Here is a 26182-nt window from a genome sequence, read left to right as displayed (position 1 = left end):
TCATTTTTGACCCATAGATAATATTTCATTACGTCATGATAGGTAGGTAATTGTGATGGGTTCAGCCCCTCTGGCATTGCGAATGTAGGGTAGAAGGTCAGATTTCTTGTATTAAGTAGAGAGATTTTGATTTTAATACCCTGCAACGTAAGAAAAATAAAATTTCTATTAATTTTTATTATATAAATTATATCATGCATAAGAGTTTTGTGATTACTCCCAATTTTCTTATAAATCTAGGTTTTTGTGACACTTCAAGATGAAACAACAGGAGACCAAAAATGTGCCGAGTCTTCTAACCTCTATCTTTTTAACATGTTCCAGTATCCTGTTCAGATTAAATCACTGGAGAATGTTCTCTCGCTAAAAAAATCTGAATCTCAAAATTTTGTGAAAATTTCAAAATATGATGCTCTTGGGGCACCTCTAAATATTAATCTATGGAAAATATATTTTACTTTGTTCGTTATGTTATCACCCCACAACTTCTCCCTACTATTACAATTCGATTCCAACTTCATAATTTCACTCCACCGCACTGTGCAGTGTCCCGGTTGGAACAAGTTACCTTGGTGGGGTTTTTCCGGGGCTTTCCCTCAACCAATAGAAACAGAATTGCTACGTACATTTCGGCGTTGGATCTCGCAGTAATTTCGCCGTCATTAATTGACATATCATCATCATCATCCATACAATAGCCCGGGTTAAGTTCACAGTGCGGAGTGCTGTACTTGTACAAGAGCGAGACCGTTTGGCTACCCCATCATTCACAGAATAGGAGTGGTAAGCACAATAAGCCCCAGGCAGTGTAAGCCTTCGGGTCCCTCCTCCGTACAAGAGAGAGAGAGAGAGAGAGAAAATAGAACTGTGCAGTGTTTGGAGAGTGATATATAGTACATTGGATAGTCTTTGAAATATCGCCTTTTCTAATATTAAATAAAAATTAGATTTCGGGGCACATATCAACCCTCTTTCTTCGGCACAATTGTTCTTTTATTTCGGCCTAGTCTATTAGTTATCATGCGTTCAATTTACTCTGAAAGTCGCAATTTCAAACTCCGACGACGACGAAAACATTTTAAGGACAAAAATACCCTTATCACAATCTACGTAAAGATTATTTCTTTTTGTTCTTCCACCAGAATACGTCTGTTACGGCAACAATTAATATTAGAGGAGAAAAATTCGCTCCGGCGCCGGGGATCGAACTTGGGTCCTTGGTTCTACGTACCAAGCGCTATAACCATTCACCTACGCCGAAATCCATAGCACCAATGGAGGAGAGGGATTCGATTCAGTGCTGTGGATTGAACTTCGGCGTAGCTCAATGGTTAGAGCGCTTGGTACGTAGAACCAAGGACCAGGGTTTGATCCCCGGCGCCGAAGCGAATTTTTCTCCTCAAATATTAATTTTACCCTTATCAGAGCTTTGTTTGTCGTAGATTTACTGCAAGTAGAAACAATCTCTAAATAAGAAAACCAAACAAGCAGCTTCAATTTTCTGGGAGTTGTGAGCTTTACAAGTACGCTTGGATTTTTATCACCCTCCACATACAAACAATGGAATCTTGTTATTTCTTCTTCCAACAAATAGCTTTCTCTAGAAATTCTAAGTAAGTAGGTCTATTCCTGTTTCCAGCCTGTATTCGGCAATCCCTCAATGTTTTCTCTTAATCTTAATTCAGTTCATTAATTATTTCTGCTATTTACCTACATTGCTTAATTGTGGATGTGCCTGTTTGTATGAAAAAGAATGTAATCAGAGTACTGTCAGTCTTTAAATTCGTGTACTTTTTCTATTTTAGAAAAGAAGGTACCGGTACTTCAATATTATCAACTGATATCAAGTGTCAGATTTGATAGTTCGTCTGTTTTTGACATTACCAGAAGGGTATCGATAGTGATAGATTTACAGTTTATTAATCCGGGTGAGTTAAACTACGGGGCCGTTGGTCATGGCTTTTGTTTCACATAGTAACAGCTGGAAGTGAATATACGTAGGCTAGTATGTAAACGGCAAGCCTTTGGTTCTAATAATGTATTGTTGATCACTTGCACTGTTTAATGTTACAAATTTTCGACTTGTTTCTTACCATTTTCTTCCTACTACTCAGATATTTGGTATGTTTAACGGAAGTGAGTAAAGTCCGATTTTCTTTCGAAACAGTTAGGCCTACTGAAACTTGTTGTATGAGGTAAGTTGAACTTGCGAGTTTAACTTGAAGTTCGTATCTCATTATAACCCTATCCTTATTTTGCGCACTGTGTCCATCAATAGGCTGATCTTGACTACAAATATGGGACATGGACTTTTTCTGTGGGTGAGTTTGTCAACCACAAAAAAACACTAGCCTAGATGCACGATTGTGAACTGTTCGCTTAACATAACGTGCACGCACAAGCTGTTTGAGTTCCTCATTCGTTTTGGAGTAGTTTCATTAACGTAAGTTCAATAGTTTACTTGATATAAAGTTTTGTAATCCCTCAAATCTTTATGAAACACTATGTACAAAATGAATTATACTTTTCTCCGCGATCTCGTGATATCACTGCAAAGCAATGATTAAAGATAGGGTAAAACAGTAACATACCTCACAAATGTTCAATATGGATCAACTTATGACACTGGAGATGTCTATCCTGTAATCTAATTCAGTCAATACACGTTACAGCTTTGTCATGTAATCTCTGTGATAACAATAACAATAGCATTGCGGACTCCCTATTCCTGTAGGTCGCGGGGAAGGACGGTACATGCACTGTGTCTTAAAAAAATTGCCACAGGAAAAAGTTCAAGAGATTTAAGTCCGGTGACCGAGGAGGCCATTTGAGAAGAGGTCAACTTCCTCTTTTCGATTCCTCCTCCTTTCTCTATTCATCTTTTTCATTTGTCCATTTTCTTCTTTACATACTTTTGCCACTTTTTTTTTCCTACTTTGCCTTCTTATGTATTTATTTTGCCCATTTTCCTTGCTCGTCTTCTCTTTTCCTTTCCCCTGCCGTTTCTTTCTCATCTTTTTCTTTTACCTATTTTCCTTTCTAATATTTTTCTCTTTCTATCATCTTCAGTTTTTAATTTTCATTATTTTTAATTATCCTCTTTTCCTTACTCATAATTCTTCTCTTTTTCCTGCTCATTTTCAATAACAAATTCCCTCCTGGCTCCTGGGCCACCGCACGTAAATCCGTTGAACTTTTCTTACGTGCATTTGTTAAAGATATTGTGTAGCTTCCACCCTTGTCTCAGGACTTATTTACAATTATTACAGCTATCGCAGAAGTGGACATGGCGATGCTACAAGGTGTATGGACTGAATTATATTACAGAATAGACATCTCCCGAATTGCGAGGAGAAGCCATATTAAACATTTGTGAGATATGTTAACAAATTCTCGACTTTTTTCTTTATATTTCTGCCTATCCTTAATCGTTGCTTTGTAGAGATATCACAAACCCGGGGGTAAACTATAACTCGCTCTGTATCTCTGTTTGCGAAAATCAAGCATTAAAAAAAAACCAAATTCAATTGTAAATATAAGTTACTCAAAAGAAAATAGTAGAAAAACCATTGCATTCCTAACGATTCATCTCACTCTAATTTCAAATAAAGATAATACATTTCGAAAGACAGACTATAAATGATATTATATATTATATTCAAAATTAATACACCGAAAATAAAGTAGAAATGAAATCTCGACAATAAAAAATTTCATTCAGGAGAATGGTGTTAGAAAACGTGCCCATCACACTAGCAGTCTTTCCTCATTGGATGGCAGTTCCTATACGCTGTCAGAAGAATTCGGTAGAACTTCGGGTCCCCAGTAAGGAACTTAAGTTTACTAACAATATCAGATATAATAGCTTTGGCCTCGTGACACCACGTTCCCATGGTTTGAACTGTGAAGACAACGAGGATGTACTTATCGAAAATATGTTCATATTTATTCTATTTGCGGAAATCTAATCCTGCAACTGAGCTTACAAGTTTGGAAGTGTATGGTGGATGGGAAATGGCCATGGTGTCGACACAAGTAGCGTCCTGTATTCCTTGGAACTAAACTTAAAACACGGATTCTATGATAATAGACATAGCAACAGATGTTAATGCTGCTCTTTTAACATTAAAACTTATATAAAAATGTCTTGAAAGTCGTCCTGCACTCTTAGGGAAATTTAAAGCATGAAGGCCGTATACATCAGCAATGGCACCACATACGCATTTATGGGTCTGGCAGATCTTTCACCTAAGTGTTAAGCCTAAAAGAGATGTTATCCATAAGCGTACTAATATTGACCGATGGAATAGTCTTAATAACGAGCAGCTTCAGTATCTTTTACAGTGAGATGGCGTGCTTGATCAGTGTCAGATGGTCATGAGTAGATCCCGGATTTTTATGTAATATGAAAGTGCTAAATATGTATATAAATACGTGGTAAATATCGGAGAAATGTTTAATTAAATATTTAGTATTAATGAAATATGTAATTTAAAATCACTATTTATTAATGCATTAAATTCATAATTTAACTGGTCACTTGAAGTGAGAGGATGCAGCTTGAAAAGTCGATTTGCCATTTCCACCCCATTGTATAGTTTGCAAATACAACTTGTCTCTGCAAAAATTTATCATTTTTTTGGCCCCTTGAGATTTCCTAGAAATATATTTTTCTGTGGCACACATAATGGTATTTTGATTTACCTGACACTCCACCCAAACCGCTCGTTAATAGTCTACTTTCAATTTGCAACATAGTTAAATAACCGGCGCACCTGACCATCCCAGATTCTGAGAAAGCATTAATGCAAATGTATACAGTTGAGGCACTCCGAACTACTAGGCTATGTTTTACAGACAAAGAGTTAGAATATAGTGAGAATAAAAGGTGACCCTCCAGTCGGAATATTGGGACAGGAACGTTAAGATATACTATGTCTAAATATATATGAAAAAAAAATTGAATAATTTTGTCTGAAAAATAAAACGAATTTGTTAAAAAAATTAAAAACCCTATAATTGTCTAGATTTATGTACAAAAATGTTACATTCTTTATATAATATGTAAAATATGTAATATTACTAAGAATATGTAAAAATATATAAACTGAAACTCAACTACAACCATATCAGAACCACAAATCGCCGACATTTGTCATTTTCGGTAGTCTACAAGTAAAGCAATGCAATATGTAATTAAATAAGAATCCGGGCTCTAGTAATGAGTCATGACAGAACAAGAGGATCTGTCTGGTCACAGGTTTAAAATTGAAATGAATTTCAATTTATGAAATTATAATAATATTTCTTTGCTGTCAAATAACTAATAATATTGTGTAATAAGAACTATTGAGGTAAAGTTACAAAATTAAAATTCCTTTTTCTGATATTTTTCCAAGCAAGTGAAGGAGCGTAGACCAGGTGACGGCTTCTTCTTTCCGAAATAGATACGTTTTTATTGAATGCGTGTCACGTGCTCTTTTATTGTGAATTCGCTATGCTATGTACATAAAATAGTAAAAGAAAATTTTCTACAGTCTACATGATGATTAATTTTTGTGCAGGAATAAATTTTCCTTTTACACGAAATATGTAATTATATTTGTTACTTTTTTCTATGTTATATAGCAGATCAAAGAAGTCTTTGGATTTCACTTCAAGCAAATCACCTTTGTACGTTTCCGTTTTGGGTAGCATGAGAAAATGCTTGGATCTGTACTTAGCTGATCTTACTGCTATTTATCGTGTGAGTAGTAAACGTTTGTGGGTTTTACGAACTAGCGTCAAAAAAAATGAAAAAAGAAATAATAGGAAAAAATGTAAGGAAGAACGCAAACGTTTCAATGCAAAAGAAAAATGTAAAAAAAAATACACAGTAAAAATTAAATAGTGTCATTAAGATAGTATCTCTACGTCTCATTATACAATTTCTGCTCTTAGAAACCTTTTTAGCCCTAGATCCTTAATTTGAAGAGTTGTATAGAAAATCTGAACGGCGAGAGAACGTGTTTACAAGATACAGTCAAAATGAAAAGTGACCAAGTGCAAAAACGAAAGTTTTGAGAAAACTAAAAAGAAACTATATATTATTCAGTTTTATGTTAATAATGACCTGAACATGTTACAAATACAACTTAATGACATACAGTTTACTATAATAAAGTTGAAATAATTCTTACTTTCTCACATTTAGATACATGAGTCAGTTTGTTCCCTTTCTTAAAACTTTGTTTTTGGCACTTGGTCACTTTTCATTTAGTAAAGTACAATATAATTATTTGAAAAGTCCACTGCAAGAATGATGGATGTCACTTTCTTGTCGAAAATGAACCAAGACTGTCAATGCAAAGCTTAAGATAAATATAATGTACGTAGAGAGTTATATGGCATTAACACTGATAATCATTGTCCAGTAATGATCGGAAAATCACAGTTAAGCTTCGAGCAATAAGCATTTCAAACTTTCAATTGCTTCTCCTGAAAAATGTATTCCAAATGACATCCAGCATTCTTGCAGTGGACTCTTCATTTGTTATTGTTTCTGTTATTATTGTAATGATGGTGATTATTATTATTATTATTATTATTATTATTATTATTATTATTATTATTAATTTATCCTTCGAAGAGGTGGAAAAATTCAAATATCTTGGAGCAACAGTAACAAATATAAATGACACTCGGGAGGAAGTTAAACGCAGAATAAATATGGGAAATGCCTGTTATTATTCGGTTGAGAAGCTCTTATCATCCAGTCTGCTGTCCAAAAATCTGAAAGTTAGAATTTATAAAACAATTATATTACCGGTTCTTCTATATGCTTGTGAAACTTGGACTCTCACTCTGAGAGAGGAACATAGGATAAGGGTGTTTGTGAATAAGGTGCTTAGGAAAATATTTGGGGCTAAGCGGGATGAAGTTACAGGAGAAATGAGAAAGTTACACAACACAGAACTGCACGCATTGTATTGTTCACCTGACATAATTAGGAACATTAAATCCAGACGTTTGAGATGGGCAGGGCATGTAGCACGTATGGGCGAATCTAGAAATGCATATAGATTGTTAGTTGGGAGACCGGAGGGAAAAAGACCTTTAGGGATGCCGAGACGTAAATGGGAGGATAATATTAAAATGGATTTGAGGGAGGTGGGGTATGATGATAGAGACTGGATTAATCTTGCACAGGATAGGGACCGCTGGCGGGCTTATGTGAGGGCGGCAATGAACCTTCGTGTCCTTAAAAGCCATTTGTAAGTAAGTATTATTATTATTATTATTATTATTATTATTATTATTATTATTATTATTATCAAAGTGCAATTTGGTCCTCCTAGCGTTTTACTGTTTGTGATATCTTAATTAAACTAGGTCATGTATAAGTATGTTACCGAAAAAAAAAAACTTGTTTATATGGTTCGCTATTATTCTAGGTTTCTCGTATCTGCGTTACGTTTTGGAACAGATTCCCCGCGGGTATGGGAGGATTACTGTATTCAGTGCAATATTACAGTATGTATGTATGAAGTAGTAGGTTATTTTACGACGCTTTATCAACATCTTAGGTTATTAGCGTCTGAATGAGATGAAAGTGATAATGTTAGTGAAATGAGTCCGGGGTCCAGCATCGATAGTTACCCAGCATTTGCTCATATCGGGTTGAGGAAAACCCCGGAAAAAAACCTCAACCAGGTAACTGGCTCCGACCGGGAATCGAACCCGGGCCACCTGGTTTCGCGGCCAGACGCACTAACCATTACTCCACAGGTGTGGACGTATGTATGTATGTATGTATGTATGTATGTATGTATGTATGTATGTATGTATGTATGTATGTATGTATGTTCAATCGATCGGACCAAGAGCCGGATTTCATATTCGTGGTTTATCTACAAATACAAATACGTGGTTTATCTACAAATAGGCTCAAGGACTTTACTAATAGACGGTAATTATACACGGTATGTAAAGGGTGTAAATGATATTTTGTTATTGAAGTGCTGTATCAGTGAAGAATTATGTTGTGTCAGTGAAGTGTGTTGTGTCAGTGAAGTGTGTTGTGTAAGTGAAACGTGTTCCTGTCAGTGAAGCTTTATAGTTTATAGTGGCAGTGAAAAGTATTTGAACAGTGAAATGTTTTTGAAGTGTTAGTGAAATCAGGATAGAATCAGTGAAATGTGTCGTAGTTCCATTACAGTGAGTGAGTAGACAGCGAAATGAGTGTAATGTGGAAAGATACTTGTGCATATATGGACATATCATACTCGTGGGTTTTAGTTCGAACTTAGGTTTAAGATACAAATGAGATTTATTTTAAATGTTATTTTAAGTGATCATGCTTCATTTAATTTAGGATATTCCCTATTATTATTATTATTATTATTATTATTATTATTATTATTATTATTATTATTATTATTATTATTATTAATTGTTGTTGGTATTAATTATTGGTATTATTCACTGTATTTTTAATTAATAAGTTTGTTATTGTCATTATTGAGTGTAATTAGTTACCACTGCCACCGGCTATATACCCATTGCAGTGTGAATAAGTACACATACATACACATACAATCTCTTCACTCTATAGAAACTCTTATGTGTTACCATGAATTTTTTGCAATGCCTTTTATGTGTCCAAAACGGATCTTTAACTTAACTCTTCATGTTTAGCAGTTACAGGAACAAATAGACATTTTAGGAAATTTTATCAGCTTAGTAATAAAGCATATTAGCAATATTCCCATAAGCCAACCATACAGTATGGGATCCAAGCCACCGGTCTTCAGAGATGAGGTATAACAGAGAGGAATCTGGTGTGTGGCGGAGTTGCGGGAGCTGATCAGAGATGGTCTAAAGCAGCCGTGGCGAAAATGTCATCGTACGCCGAGCCACTGTGTAACCGTGCAACGTGCATAGCACCTATGTTATGGAGGGAGGCGGAAACCCGAAGGGGAAGTGAAGCAACTGTCTGACTTATTAACGGATTTTATTTTCCTTATGTCAAGCACTTACATATAATTTTATACAGTATAAGGTTCAAACTAATGTTTAATACGTGTAACGAAGAAAGAAATGAATAAAAAACATAGGACACATTAGCACAACCTATTAATTTTCTTCAGAATGTCTCTGCGACAGAGTTTCAAAATCAGGAATTATGTCACTTACTGCCGGTTGTAGTTGATCACGAAGGTATTTGTCTGTCTGTCGTGATCTAAATTTGGTTTTTACTATTTTCATTGTTGAAAATAATTTTTCACAAATGTAAGTAGTAGGTAACATGGCTTCAACAGAGGAAGCGAAGGAACGAAGCTTCGGATATTTATTTTTTGGCAAAGATTTGAAAAGTTCAGCATTTGTCAAGTTCTTACACCTAGCTTTCATTTAACATCACATTGTAAATCTGTGAGTTTAAATTGAAGATCTAACGGCATTATTCGTACATCTGCTGAAAAGGGATCGACGTACAGAGATAATAATAATAATAATAATAATAATAATAATAATAATAATAATAACAATAATAATAATATACTTCAGCTTTTAATGTTTCATGAGTGACGTGTAGTATAATGCCGTTTTATGTTACACAACCGTTCCCTCGTAATACTTGTCAACAAATCATACATTTAATATTCTCATCATATTGGCAGCAAAAAAATGCGTTCTCCCATCCTCCTTGAAACTTTCGTTCTTGTAGAGGACATTGGTTTCGAGAGAGACATAGGACGATACGCCACTCGCAGGTCAGAGACAAATAAGCAAATGGAACGGAGTTTGATTCCAATGAGTGATAGGGTGAGGGTTCGGGAAGGCAGGAAGTAAGTTAGAGAAATGCACAGCTAACATTGCGAGCCACAATGTGCTCGTGAGTCGCATTTTCGCCACGGCTGGTCTAAAGGGATGACGTAAGCTATTGAAAGTATGCAATATCATGGATGAATAGTATTTATTTTAGACACAGTTATTGAAAGTTTGTAATATCATGGCTGAAAAGTCTTTATTTTGACTCCAGTACTTCCGTACACGAAGTGACATGTAACCTTGTAGAATATATCACTGACTTTCTTTAAAATCGGACTTTACAAAACTTAAGATAGTGCTACACTTCAAGCGGTATTGCAATTAAGGTTCATATTATATTATAAGTTCTTACGGTTTCTAAGTGTTCTACAATCTAGACATTCTGTTCATAAGTGATTCTGGTTCCAGTCCATATCAGACATAGATAAATCCATAGCGACACTTACGGTGGTTAAGTTCGTAGTTGAGCGTTTCTCGAGGTTCCCCTGTTTCCCCACACAAGAATTGTTCCTTAGCTTCATTCCATTATCACTCCATATCATATCCAGATCGCTGGCTGGTCTCTAGGAACGAGTGGCATTGTCTGCTTGAAACCTGAAAACTCAACGGATCTTAGTGTAGTCACCTGGAAGTCAGTATTAAAATTCTTCCAAAGGAACACCACGGTAGAAATCGTTCTTCCCATTGAGGAGAATAATAGCATAGCTTACCACTGAGTTCTCGCATATGCACTCACTATCAATAATAATGATTGCGCCAAGGAGTAAGCTCGGTAAAAAAGAGCTAACATTATTGGTATCTTGTCTTGACTAGCACTTCATCCGGGCCTCTTTCTGGAAGTAAAATTATTACTCATAAGAGGGTCACAGTTGCTGCTGGCAACAGACTTCTGTTTGCTACATTTTCAGTGGGAAATACGTCGCATAAATTGTGAGATACTTGAATTATTGTGTTGACTGGCTTTATGAGCCAAAGTCAAATTGGTTCATTGTGCGTCCTATATGTGATTATTAAGGTTCGGGTAAAGTAGCTGTATCAGGATAGACTGTATAGCTTAGCCTTGATATGGGTATGGCTGTATAGGATATGGCTTCAGACTAAGTAAACACTACTCCCTTCCACTAACTAAAACTCTACCTGCTGGGAAGAGCGTTCCCCACCTCCTAGCTAAAACATTATCGAATGGACAGTACAGCCGATAGAAACTGAATATACGTCGTCACTACTGTAGACTGAGGAACACGTGACAACTAGTTAATGTTTGTAAACAAAACACACGGCTCAAGGATGCCTATCCTGATACAGCTACTTTATCCGAACCTTAGTGATTATTATTATTTCAATCCGACACATGGACCGAGTTGTAAATCAGATACTGTCAGCCGGGCCATCTTCTTATAGCCCAAAGAGAGCTAGGTCCCATCCTAAGATGAGTACATAATAAACTCCAGGCCTAGGGAGCTTTACCTGAAAAACTAGACTTCCGTAATATATAAGTTACTGTAGGTACGTTAACAGAAAACCACAAATTCAAGTCACACAGAGTTTGTGTGCACTCGATGTGGGTCTCTGGTGTCTTGTCAGCCCATTTGAGTTCTGTGGATATAAGAGGAAAAATTTGAGACCTTTTTCGGGTGGAGTTCCTGGGTAGCTCAGTTGGTAGAGGGCTAGTACATTGAAGCAAAGGTCCCGGGATTTATACCCGCCCCAGGAACAATTTTTCCTTTGAAATTATTCAGTATAAAAATTGTTATAAATAACACAAAATAAAATAATTTATAAGCAGATAAATTCAAAAATGAAGCAAATTGAGCTAACCTAGGGATTGAGTTTCATATCTTGAAATTTTCATGACACACACTATCAAGGGAGGTAGTAAGATCACCTCACATGAATAAGGTAAATTACGTCTTAAAATAGATTAACTATTTATACTCACTTATTGGTTTTTAAGAAACCCGGAGGTTCATTGCCGCCCTCACATAAGCCCGCCATTGATCATTATCCTGAGCAAGATTAATCCAGTCTCTACTATTATATCCCACCTCCCTCAAATCCATTTTAATATTATCTTCCCAACTACGTCTCGGCCTCCCCAAAGGTCTTTTTCCCGCCGGCCTCCCAACTAACACTCTATATGCATTTCTGGATTCGCCCATACGTGCTACATGTCCTGCCCATCTCAAGCGTCTGGATTTAATGTTCCTAATTATGTCAGGTGAAGAATACAATGCGTGCAGCTCTGCGTTGTGTAACTTTCTCCATTCTCCAGTAACTTCATCCCTCTTAGCCCCAAATATTTTCCTAAGAACCTTATTCTCAAACACCCTTAATCTCTGTTCCTCTCTCAAAGTGAGAGTCCAAGCTTCACAACCATATAGAAGAACCGGTAATATAACTGTTTTATAAATTCTAACTTTCAGATTTTTTGACAGCAGACTAGATGACAAAAGCTTCTCAACCGAATAATAACAGGCATTTCCCATATTTATTCTGCGTTTAATTTCCTCCTGAGTGTCATTTATATTTGTTACTGTTGCTCCAGGATATTTGAATTTTTCCACCTCTTCGAAGGATAAATCTCCAATTTTTATATTTCCATTTCGTACAATATTCTGGTCACGAGACATAATCATATACTTAGTCTTTTCGGGATTTACTTCCAACCCTATCTCTTTACGTGCTTCAACTAGAATTTCCGTGTTTTCCCTAATCGTTTGTGGCTTTTCTCCTAACACATTCACGTCATCCGCATATACAAGAAGCTGATGTAACCCGTTCAATTCCAAACCCTCTGTGTTATCCTGAACTTTCCTAATGGCATATTCTAGAGTAAAGTTAAAAACTAGAGGTGACAATGCATCTCCCTGCTTTAGCCCGCAATGAGTTGGAAAAGCATCAGATAGAAACTGGCCTATACGGACTCTGCTGTAAGTTTCACTAATACACATTTTAATTAATCGAACTAGTTTCTTGGTAATACCAAATTCAATAAGAATATCATATAAAACTTCTCTCTTAACCGAGTCATACGCCTTTTTGAAATCTATGATTAACTGATGTAGTGTACCATTATACTCCCATTTTTTCTCCAATATCTGTCGAATACAAAAAAACTGATCAATAGTCGATCTATTACGCTTAAAACCACACTGATGATCCCCTTAACTATTCATATTATTCTTAATTCAAATTTTTGGTAGATATATAACAGGCTCTTAGAATTAAAAAAAAATCGCAGAAAAATTAAAACAATATGTCATCAGTGGGGTTATCATATTACCCCTGTTGGTAGCAGGAGGCTTAATAAAGTCTCACCAGACACCTTAACGAAAATTCAAATTGCATTACATCAAATCTTGGAGATAATTAAGAGGTGAAATCTGTGTGTGTGTTAGAAGTGATGTTCGTAGAGTTGTGGTGTAAACTTCGCAGCACCCTGTCGGCTCCGCAGCTTCCTAGCAACTGTTCGTAACCACGTTAGCTGCAGAGTTGCGCAGTTTATGCGGGGTGAAGGGAGGGGAACATTTTCAAACGAATTAAAAAGTTTTTAACCACAGTTTTCATATTTTATACATATACAAAAGTCTGGGGTCTGGGTTGTAAGAAGCAGTTGGACACATGTTACAAGGGTTGGGTCAGTCTAGTGACCCAACACGCAAGGGACACGTCCCCACTTAGAAGGGGGATGGAGGTCAACCGACCCTCAGACCAACTCTCAGTAATTACGTCATACCAGGAGAAAATTAAAGAGCCGGGAGATAGAATGGAACTGCTAGTGTATGATGGGAAGGCAGAGTTTCATGAAGGTGTGCGAGTTGGAGCAAGTGTGACCTACGTGCATGATGGCCATGATCAGCTAAACAACTGCATCACGACAGCTTTGGCTTACCATGTTGGAGACACGGGTTCAAATTCCAGCGAGCCAATGTAATTTGTGGTGAACAAGGTTTTCGCAAGATACTCTGATTTATTCTAAAATTGTATCTACATTTTTCTGCTCATTATATAGGCGAGACATATAAAATACCAATTCAGTCAAATGTAGGTCGTGCACCCCATCTTATCTTTGATAACTTCGTTACAAGATTTGATGACAAGCAAATAGCAAGCGATGATTTAAAGAACAAAATAATGTTACCTGAATCCGAACAAAGATTATCTATTTCAGTACAGGTTTTTTTTTATTGGTTTTCATACACTTGTATATTTTACTTTCTCTGTAATAGCATATTCGTCTCCCTAGAACTGAAAGTCTTTCATGCAAATTTGTAACACTGAACAACAAATTTTTACTTTTTGTCTTGCTCCGAAATAAAAATAGGTGAATATTACTAATATGTGTGCCCCAAATCTGAATTTAAAATCCAAATTGCCCCATCACGTACCATTTTCCGGGGAAAATGAACTAAATTTTTTATGACAAAACTTATTGGTCTTTAATTTTTCACTGCTAGTGACTTGGGATTCAAAATTCCTCACAATACTTTAAAAATGTGTACTGGATACAAAAATGATGTTACATAGTCTAAAACAACAATAAAAATATTTCATGCCTATGAGAACAATCTCGCAATTTTAACTTACATTTAAAATAATTTTCTGGATGACTTCTGTTTATAACTAGACCCGGGACTGTATTTTACACGGATCCAACGATATTCTGCAAACATGCTGGGTAATGATCTTTCCATTTCAGATATTTCTTGATTAAATCTTTCCCCATGCTCGTCGCTTACCGCTCCAAAGTTAGGAGGAAAGAAATCCAAATGAGATAGTAAAAGTGTATTTTGAGAGACATATTGCACTCCATTTTGTCATATTTACTTAACATGGTTTTCACAATAATTTCTATGTAGTTCTCTGTTCTATAATTTCCAAGGAAATTTGAGTAAACGTCTTTGAAACGCGCCATGCCATTCTTTCTGTAACGGAAAGGTTTTCCTCAAACAAAAGATCAGCCATAACTTCGTGATTTTGTGGACCGATGAAAACGCCCTCTTTTAATTTGCCTTCAGTCAACCTGGTAAACTTTTCCTGTAAATACTGAAAACCACACCCTTGTTTGTTCATTGCATAGACCTCATTTTGAATTGTAATGAAATTTACTTAATATCTGTTTATTTATTATAAGTACAAAAGAATATGCCAACAACAATAAGAAACCGGAAATAAGTAATAAACTTATAAAATGCATTAGCTTTTGTTTTGGTTTCTACCGCCAACTCGCTCCAGATGTTTCCTGGGGGAGCGCTTATCGAAAAGTGAAATCATACTATATCTTAAAAACCTTACGTGATACGAAGAAAAGAGATGCATTTTTGTATTCAGCGCACATCACATTGTTTTAAGTAGGAGCAGAATTCTTGTTGTTCGGTGTTATTAGAGACGTAATATTATAATTCCCACTTTTTTGTACATCCAGTGGTTTTCTTATAAGTACCTTTTGTGATCTGTTCTTGATCTCTTAAAAAATTATTTCCCTATTTCCTATTCGAGAAAGTTTGTTTTCTTAGTACCCATTACTGTCTTTATGTCAATTTTTGTACCACCGTTACTTCAAAATATTTCAAATGCATATCCCTGCTTGTCTGTTCTTGAGAAGGTCTTCTGACTCTAATTCTTTGCAACTCTCGGCTTTGTTTGCTACATTCTGGTTTTTCCTTAAGTCATGTTACATGTAAAGTACAAGAAATGTGCGGCCTGCTTTTTTAACTTGGTTATTTAACGACGCTCTATCATATACGAGGTTATTTTGCGTCGATGAGATTGATGATAGCCAGATGACATTTTCCGAGCATTCGCCATATATTACCTGACATTTGCCTAACGATTGGGTAAAAACCTCGGAAAAAACCAACCAGCCCAAGCGGGAATCGAACCCGCGCCCAAGCGCAACTCCGGTTCGGCACTGCCTGCTTTAGCGTGTGATTTCCATGCCTCTTACTCGATAACGTCCTTGATATTAATGATCCAGGCTTTTTGAGCGTGTTACTCTAACCTAATTGCTCAATGATGATAATCATTTCATTTTTTCCAAATAAATTCTCAGACTTTGAAGGAGCACGAGATTTAAAATATTGGTGAAATTTGTATTCTTAACTTCGATTCATATGTTTGTTAACTTCCTTTACAGCTCTGTAATCGAATGCTAGGTAGTTAAGTGGTGTCGAAGCGACTTGAAAACCTTCTAGACAACTCTTGAAATTGTGATTCCTCTGTTTTTGATGTAATAGTTACTACTTTGCGACTACATATGTCACGTCAGTTTATACGAGGATAAGTTAATAAATAAGTCGCAAAACGGGATAGGTACAATAGTACTCATAGTAATTGCCTGAAATTTATTTCACTTCTCAACATGTTCACCCTGTACATTCAGACACTTATTCCATCTCTTTAAAAGTCCTTGAAAGCCAACAGCAAAGAAGTTTATGATTGCTATCGGAGTCAACCAATGACCTCTTGGGCTACGGTATCATAATTTTGAAAATCGGGGCCACCCAGATGATTCCTTTTAGAGGTCGGAACAGATGAAAATCACTGGGGGCTAAGTCGGGACTATACGATGAAGTTCCAAGCGTTCCCTATGAAATGTTCGTAACAGTTCCTGCGTTTGGCTGTCGGGCGGACATTGTCATCCAGAAAAATCATGCCCACTCTTAGGAGTCCAGGTCGTTTGTGGCGAATGGCCTGTCGCAGTTCCCGCAGAGTGGTGCAGTATAACGGGGCATTCACAGTCTGACCGTAAGGCTGAAATTTCAGCAGTATCATGCCTTACGTGTCCCATAACACGGTCACATAACCTTGCTGGCTGATGGAATCGTCTTGAACTTTTTTTTTTTAATGAGGAGGCGGGATGTTTCAATTCCATGGAGGATCGTTTGGATTCCGGTTAAAAGTGGTGAACCCACGACTCGTCCTCTGTAACATTTCGCTGTATGAAGTCCTGTCCTTCCTCACTGTACCGATTGAGGTTTTGCAAGGATAGGCCCATTCTGTTCATTTTGTGTTCCGCAGACAACTGGCGTGGGACCCACCGTGCACAAACTTTACAAAACTTCAGCTGCTCATGCATCATGTTTCAAGCAGTTCGATGCGAACTACCTACAGTACGGGCTAGATCGTCGATCGCCAAACGGCGGTCGTTACGAATGATGTGTTCCACACGCTGCACTGTGGCTTCAGTTGATACCTTCCGCTGGACGACCAGGACGCTCCCGAGCTCTGACGCTTCGTCGTCCCTTCTTTAACTCTTGGATTCAGTTCTACACAACTTTCCTTAATATACAGTTCTCACCATAACGCTGGACGCATTTCGCGACGCACTTCTTGTGTAGACAGTCCTTTGACTCACAAAAAACGCACAACTGCGCGCTGCCCTTCTCGTGTATACGCATGCAGCACACCCGCCATCTTGCACTAGCTGCCACTGACTGACAGTCGGCCGCAGGATGCCGTACAGCCTCTACTGTCTAACATGTGCTGCTATCTGCTGGCAAAATATGAGCGCGGAATTAAAATTGTATTCGGTAAACTGACGTTTGCGACTTAGGGTACGTACACGTTGGAGCGACGATAAACGATGAAAGAAGCAGCGATGCTATATCAGGGAGAATTGAAGCATGCATTGTTATTGAGGTGTGCATATTGGAGTAACGATAAAAGCGAAGATACACGATAAAAGCGACGAAAAAGAAAAGTTCACTTTTCTTCGCTCTTGTCATTCATATGATCTCTGATTAAGATAATATTAATCTGTACAATTACCGGTGGTTATAAATATATCCGAATATTAATTGATTTATTATTATTTTGGCATATTAAATTAATTATTGTAGATATTGGCAAATTGATCAGTTGTGTATTTATTCGTCATATGTTATGTGATCACAAGAACCAATCAGAACAAAGCGAATTTATACTATCTTTGGGATGAGAAACGGGTTTAATTTTATACGTATTTAAGTTATATTAACCTTGAACTTAGCAGCTAATAGTTCCTATTTATCTTCTTTCATTAAGTGAATGCATAGAATATCTTCTACTGATAAATCAAAATGTTCGCTTCCCGCTTCCTCGTTGCTCCGATATGAACACTTGATTCTTTGATAATACCAAAGCAGCGCTAGATCGTTTCTTTCATTGTTTATCGTTGCTCCAACGTGCACGTACCCTTATTTATTGACTTACCCTTGTACACTGACGTTCAAAGATATCTGACCCTACTAATCGATAGTGATCGATAATTTGTTGGTGTAAGTGTGGATTCTTTAGTTATTACTTCTATGAATAGATGGCGAAGATAATAGTCACTGTTGCCATTCGTAGATAAATATATCCGTATTATAGAATTCAATTTTTCATCCCACTCTATTGATTGTAAAACAGTACTGAATTTGGCTGGAAACCGCTTATATTGTCTATTAGAAGAATAATTTGTTTCATTTTTCTTGACAATTTTTAACTGTTCCCAATAATGCTGCCACCTATTGAGAACCAGCGGAACTCTTTTTAAAGTTTGTCAGTTTTGATTATCTTTGGTTGTAACTTATCCCGTAGTTGGAAAGTTCGTTTACACCATCATGAAATCGTAGGTCGGATACCTTTGAACGTCCAAATGCTACTACCGGAAAATGACATTGAAGCAATATTAGCAGCATCATGACTTATAACAACGCAAGGAAGAAAGAAACTGCAAATATTTGTAATTCGCTTCTCATACAGCACTCATTAATTTACCGATGCAGACTTCTGTTCTAAAATTCATCCAGAATTACAATGATATTATATTCAGTTTATTAAACTACTACAGAGCGGTTAGTACGTTCGAGGCCATCATACTCCTTTCCGTGCCAGCACTATACCTAAAATTACATGCGGGAAAAGGGAGCCAACGTCGCCGCTAAGAATGTAATACAGTGTAATCCTTTTGTCATCGAAAGCATAAATTGATGTTTAAAACCCATAATAATTAGCACTCTCCTGTGTTACAAGAATTTCTGAAAATTATAACCCTCAGCAGCGCACATTCTCGACATCTCCGCGGAAAATACCTGTTAACACGTATAAGTTTCTCAACTATGATTAAATTAATTTATCCACATTATTTTCTTTAATCCCTCAATTAAATTAGGATAGATTTTATAAACGTTGCCCTCTAATTTTCCAAACAAATACGTGTCAGACACAGTGTAATCGGAGTTGCAAGTTGGCCAAAACTCAGTGCTGATAAATCTACCCTAAAACAATCTCTCAAATAAGAACTAGTGATTCGCAAGCAGTGTGTGCAATAGCAGAATTCTGCTGAAGGAAATATTGTTGGCACTCAAAGTCTGTTAGTTTTTCGAAAAGAGTCTTAATATTTTTGCTCGTTATCTAGCAGCATCTATAATACCTTCATAAAAAATAGACTTTATTATTCTGTGTGCATTAAAACCAAACAACGGTCAAATATTTTTGTCTTGTATTCAAAATTACGCTTAAGCAGGGTGTTTTCTTCTCTGCAGTACTGGTTGATTTCAGAAATGGTTTGGCCATGTAATTCGAATCATACTTCATCCCAATTTATGATTAATACATTTCAAGGTCCTGTCTCCTATCAGTAATATCATAGACCAGTGGTCAGCAAACATTGCGGCATATGAAATACAGCCCGCTGTGGGAATTGTAGGAGGGAGAGGATACTGAAACTGCTTAAGTTTGAATGAACAAATGATGCTTAAGGAGAGGAAAATCATGTCTTACCCCTGCACATTGCTTGTGTATTAAGGAGTTGTCTCGAGAGTGAAGGAATGTCGACCACTGTTATAGTTCTTAATTGAAGCAATATAGTGGCAATTCTTGCTGTGGACTTTGACAAGCCTCTTTTCTGAGAAAGAGTTCGGAAAGTTTTTTCTGGGATATTTCCGAGTTTTTTTTATTTCATCCAGTTTTTCTTCCGTAAGAACTATTGGTCTGGTAAGAGACTTTTGTCGATAAGAGATCTTGTTTGCAGCAACTTTTTAACAGCTTGACGAACAGTTTCCCTACCAGGATATTTCGTTGCGACTCGCTTTACCATTTTTCGTGTGACTTCGCTTTTATGTACGTATCGCATGTACTGTAGTCTACATACAACTGTTTGTTCTAGACCAGTGGCTCCCAAAATTTTGGAAGAAGCGATCCACTTTAGAGCGTGATATCAGTTTGCGACCCTACCACTACCGTACCGGTCCTTGACTCCATTCCAGAAACACAAATCCCTGTGAAATCGTAAACAACTAGGCCTATAATTTTACTCAAAACCAGTGGATATCAGCAGAAGTACGATTTTAAACAACAGCTTTTTGAGTATTTTCCGAAAGAAAGTCAAAACAATTACGACAGTCACAGATGGATATTGAATCCGTTGCGTTAAACTGGCTGAGATTTCGAACAAGAATATATGAAGGAAAAACTTACTGAAATATCCATCTACTGATGCGATGTTGAACAAAACTTTAAGAGTTTCTTTTGCAAACCCGAGGTATTCTTTTGATGCAGATTTGGTCAACAATCTGGGGGGGGGGGGGGGGAAAGAGTTTAGGAATCTCGAATTCGTCATTGTGTGTATTGAATACAGAGCCTAGATTTGAGAGGGTACGTTCTGAAAACATGCATGTTTATCGAATTAATTATTTTTTACTTTATATCTACTTTAAGATTGTTTTCATTTTTATGTTCAAGTTGTTTATGTTTATAAAATCAAAATAAATGTATGGTAGTAAGGTTTTCTTTCATTTTGTAAATCACCTCGCGACCTCCACTTTGGGAACTACTGTTCTAGACTGTACTTATTTAGTAGTATAACTAACAATGAACAATATGCCTTACGCATAATTATAACAATTTTAACAGAAATCTGATTATCACGCCAACTCACTAAACGTTATAAATAGGCTCCGTATTTCAGCTACTTAAAGACTCAAGTTAAAGACACATTGGGTACATAGTACGCCGAACACAGGTAATGCAACGGATAAAGATATAAACAGTCCACGCCTGTAGAGTAACGGATAGCTCGTCTAGCCGCGAAACCAGGTGACCCGGGTTCGATTCTCGGTCGGAATAAGTTACCTGGTTGTGGTTTTTTCCGAGGTTTTCCCTCAACCAATATGAGAATGCTGGGTAACTTTCGGTGTTGGACTCCGTACTCATTTCACCGGCATTATCACCTACATCTCATTCAGACGCTAAATAACTTAAGATGTTGATAAAGATTCGTAAAATAACCTACTTAAAAAAATATATATAAACAAACAGGTCATCGCTGCGTGTAAACACATGCTTGAGCCGTGATGTTCATTGTCGTCTTGATCTTTGCAGTGAATAATAACGTGCATTCGTAAGTTACGGAACTTGAGCATATGCGGATGTCACTTGAAATTATTTTATATTGCAAGATATTCTTTCAATAACACATGACGATACTGATGCATGATGTAGTACAATATATTTGTATTGTCTGATATTTTTTCGTGTTTCATTAGGTTATTGCATGTCGCACATCACTGAAAACTCACTAATTTTCTATGTACTTTTCTATACATTCCCTAAAATGTAGATTATTTAATTTATTAATTGGGGTGTTCGTATTGAACATCATGCTAGGCTACAAAGATCCAGACTAAACGTCGAGTTAATATCTTCATAATTTTCAGATTGTGACGGTAGTCTACTGGTTCTTTTGGATTACGTTCAATACACTTTCTGTGTCTTTTGGTATAGCAGTGTCTTTCAGTGCACTGTTTTTGTCACTTTTACGTTTATTTTATACAATTTATATCTAATGTTGTTGAAAATATTAGTTCAAATATCCTGAACTATTTCCTGCAATATTACACGCATTGAGCGTCTTACGTAATGTATTTTACCTCTGTAATGAACATTCAATCAGCCACAAAGATGTAGTTATTTAAATAATACGACTAGTAAGAGCAGTGATCAATAAGAATACTCACTATGACAACGTCCCGGTTTTGACTTTCTAGAGGAAGAGGGCAGAGGTTGCGTAACTATTTTGTATACGAAAGTACCTGTACCTGCGCTGTGACGTCACATATACTTTGAATCAGGCAACTTCATTCTAGTTTATAGGTAGCTGGAATACGAAGCCTAGTTATGAACTAAACGCAGAAGGACAGTTTTTACACAGAACCGAGTAACATGTCAACTCACTAACAAACTCTACATTTAAACCGAAGGGACCTGTCTGACTCTACGCCCCTCGCTGTCTATTTCACTCCGAGATTACGCCTGAATTCTCATGGTAAAGAGCCGAGCTCCGAGGGCACCGCTCTTTACGAGATTAAGTACTTAAATTTGAGTAAACTCTTATTACAAATATCGCAAATTATGTAGTAAAAACAAAAATTTTGCTATGGTTCGTGTTTAAAACGAAACTTTCATTGCAAAAAATGTATTTATTTTTATGAGTTAAGATTATTCTGTGTGATCTGTTTGCCAGTATCTCGACATACATAGATACATATATTAAGAATAACGGGAAAATAATTCTGGAGTCTTCATTTATTATGTTTTTATAAATTATTATTCTATAATTTCTGTGGTAATGCAAGGGAATTGAAACTTATGTGCCTAAATTTAAAAAATATATTTTGCTGACAAAATATTGATATACAGAATCAGTGGAAATTTTATCTTGCTAATATCCAGTTTTTCTAGCCGGATAGAAGTTCGGAACTCTTTTTACAACTTACTGGCGACACCATCAATTCATAAATCATCCTTTAAACCTGACGATTCTCTTCAGGAATTTTGGGCTGAAGATACGAAAAACGAAATGGGAAACACCTGTGACGCATTATGAAACAGTCCAAAACAATATCTTTTTCCTCTTCAGTAGTAAAACATTTCTAACCTCCACGGTGACACTGATCATTGTCCTTTAGCTTGTCGGAGATGGTAGTCTTTAATAAATGTCGTGGCTCCGCAGCTTGTCTTATTATTTTTCCACACAAAGGTACACGAGCAGCTTTTTTCTAAAGTATTGTGACTATAATATAAATACGACCATCTTCGTGCCACTTTTTATATGTCCGAAAGATGATTGAATATTTATTAACTCAAATGGGTTTTCACGTTGTGGTAGTTACAGTGAAAATAACGGTATTACATGGTAAATAACAATATGGAAGAAAAAACTAAAGAAATTAAAACTAAGAATAAACGCAAAACAAGTCAACGACAGCAAATACTATAAAAACAAGAGAATATGCAAACAAAAGCATAATGCAAAAAAAACTGATAAGGCAATAGTTACTTACTTACTTACATATGGCTTTTAAGGAACCCGCAAGTTCATTGCCGTCCTTGCATAAATCCGCCATCGGTCCCCATCCTGAGCAAGATTAATCCAGTCTTTATAATCATATCCCACCTCCCTCAAATCCATTTTAATAATATCCTCCCATGTACGTCTCGGCCTTCCCAAAGTTCATTTTCCCTCCGGCCTCCCAACTAACACTCCATATGCATTTCTGGATTCGCCTATATGTGCTACGTGCCCTGCTCCTCTCAAACATCTGGATTTAATGTTCCTAATTATGTCAGGTGAAGAACACAATGCGTGCAGCTCTGCGTTGTGTAACTTTCTCCATTCTCCTGTAACTTCATACCTCTTAGCCCCAAATATTTTCCTAAGCACCTTATTCTCAAACACTCTTAATCTCTGTTCCTCTCTCAAAGTGAGAGTCTAAGTTTCACAACCATACAGAACAACCGGTAATATAACTGTTTTACAAATTATAACTTTCAGATTTTTTGACACCAGACTAGATGACAAAAGCTTCTGAACCGAATAATAACAGACATTTCCCATAGTTATTCTGCGTTTAATTTCTTCCCGAGTGTCATTTATATTTGTTACTGTTGCTCAAAGATATTTTAATTTTTCCACCTCTTCGAAAGATAAATCTCCAATTGTTATATTTCCATTTCGTAGAATATTCTGATCACAAGACATAATCGTATATTTTGTCTTTTCGGGATTTACTTCCAAAGCTGACGCTTTACTTGCTTCAAGTAAAATTTCCGTGTTTTCCCTAATCGTTTGTGAACTTTCTCCTAACATATTCACGTCATCCGCCTAGACAAGAAGCTGATGTAACCCATTAAATTCCAAACTCTGTCTGTTACATTACTTTATATTATATTCTTCACTACTAACATTTCAACAACGCCTGTAACTTACATTCCATAATCACTACATACAAGTCCGGAGTTGCCTCACAATTGTATGAAAACTACGAGAATCATTGCTAGTTGCCTATTACTATAGTTTTAACTTTTAAGTTAATGTGAGTATTTAGTTCATAAAGGTAAAATATTGTCATTCACATGTACGCTCATAAACAGTTAAGTTTTAGTGACGGCAATAAAAAAATCTAAATATTTTGGTGAGATATCTTCAATCTTATTTAGGTCACAAAGTCGGAAGTGTGTGTAATTGAATATCTTTCATTGTAATATTGCAAAAATCGTATAAACTTTTGAACGATAATATCCGAAGCCACCCTAGATTATGGTATTGTATGGTACTGATGGATGTGTTAACTTGTCATTGCTTCAGATATTATAGGTTTCCACTGTAACAGTGGTCGGCAGGTTGTGCATTTGTGATGTCGGAGCAAGGTCAGACTAGATGAGGACCTGAAGAAGAGCACACCAGTCGCGCAGCCGCAAGCTATTACAGTTGTATAATAAATTTAATAAGTGGTTCAGGGGGATTGGTTAAGTTCTAATTTTATTTATACTTTCTATTGTATATATACAGGATGACCCGTAAGTAATGTCATTAATTTCAGGTGCTTTTTTTATATTTCAAACAAACAAGTTAAATACAGTTTTGCTCGCTTTTACTTCCTTATCGAGATAAAAATTATTGTATATGAAATATCTCATAGGATTTTTGTGAAAGCCATTGGTTTAACTCCCAATATGCTCAGTCAATTTAAGAGAGAGGTGTATTATTATTATTAATTGATTGAGAGAATTTTAGTTTTGTCCTTTAAATGTGCAGAAATTTTGGATTGCAGAGATATTTTACTACTTAATTAACTTATTATTCCCAGAACATGAATTTTACCAGCAATCGAAAAGTATTGGGAATAAATTTGAATAAGGAACAAAAATAAGTTTCCTTCCCAGGCAAGATTCGAACCACGAAAGTCTTAGTACCAGTCTATCGTGCTCTGGAGTGAACGAGGCTGTGAAATCAGCTACAAGGGTCGGTCCGGTTTTTTTTTTTTTGCCACTGCTGTACGTACTTGAAGCACTTAGCACACTGGTTTTTTCTTCTATTCTTCCCTCTGCATCCTCCAATCTGACATGTCTTGCGAACGTTGCTTTGAAGAGGAATTCTTTCAGGAAGAGGGGCTAGTGTTCTAGTGGTTACATAATATGTACATGCTAGTTCTACTCCCAACTTGAATATGAAGTGACACCGAAAAACGTTGTCATCTGTTATCTCCTTGTACAGAATCCATGCGTTGATTGCAGCCAGGTCCAACACATTAAAAAAAATATGCATGGACCATCTACGGCACCAGTATTTTACAGTGTAAGATCGAGCCGTTTGATCTATGACGTCAACATCATATTTAACTTAGTTTCATTATAGAACATCACTGTTTCAGGTAGCTCTTTTGGTGCTGCTCGTTGATGGTAGCTGTGTTGTGTCCTCTTCCTCTGCCACGACCATCTTTGATAATTGGAACATTAGGAATCAGTTGTAATGAAGCAATTGAAAACATAAATTCATAAATTAGATACGTTTGTAAGCTTATTAGCGATACAATTCAATCCACGAAATAATGTTTTAGAGATTGTCACACATTGCTGCTTTGATAATTCGAATTGAATAATATACTATTTATAAAAAAATATCGAGAGGGAAATAATAATAGTAATAATAATAATATTATTATTAATAATAAGCACAAGCATAATAAATAATAAGAATAAATAATAATAGTAATAATGATAATGATGATGATAATAATAGTAATAATAATGATGATGATAATAATAATAATAATAATAATAATAATAATAATAATAATAAATTATGTAGCTTACCTCCTGTAGATGAACTAACAGCAAGTTTCTCGTTATCTCACCTCACATTATGCAATATCGTTATCTGAAAAGTCACTAGTTTCACCTCTGCCAAAAACGTAATGTGTGTCATTATCAGCGTGGTCTTTACTTTATTTTCACATAATTCGTCGAGTTCGTCAATTCCACACAGATTACGGGGATGTTCACCTTCTGATTCATTACAAGATATATTCATCAAATAGTCAATTTCTTGTTCTGTGAAAATAATTAC

The sequence above is a fragment of the Periplaneta americana genome, chromosome 14 (genome assembly GCF_040183065.1).
Source record: "Periplaneta americana isolate PAMFEO1 chromosome 14, P.americana_PAMFEO1_priV1, whole genome shotgun sequence".
NCBI classification, from domain to species: Eukaryota; Metazoa; Arthropoda; class Insecta; order Blattodea; family Blattidae; genus Periplaneta; species Periplaneta americana.
The sequence above is the reverse complement of the archived record's forward strand: the minus strand, read 5'-3'. Positions refer to the sequence as shown.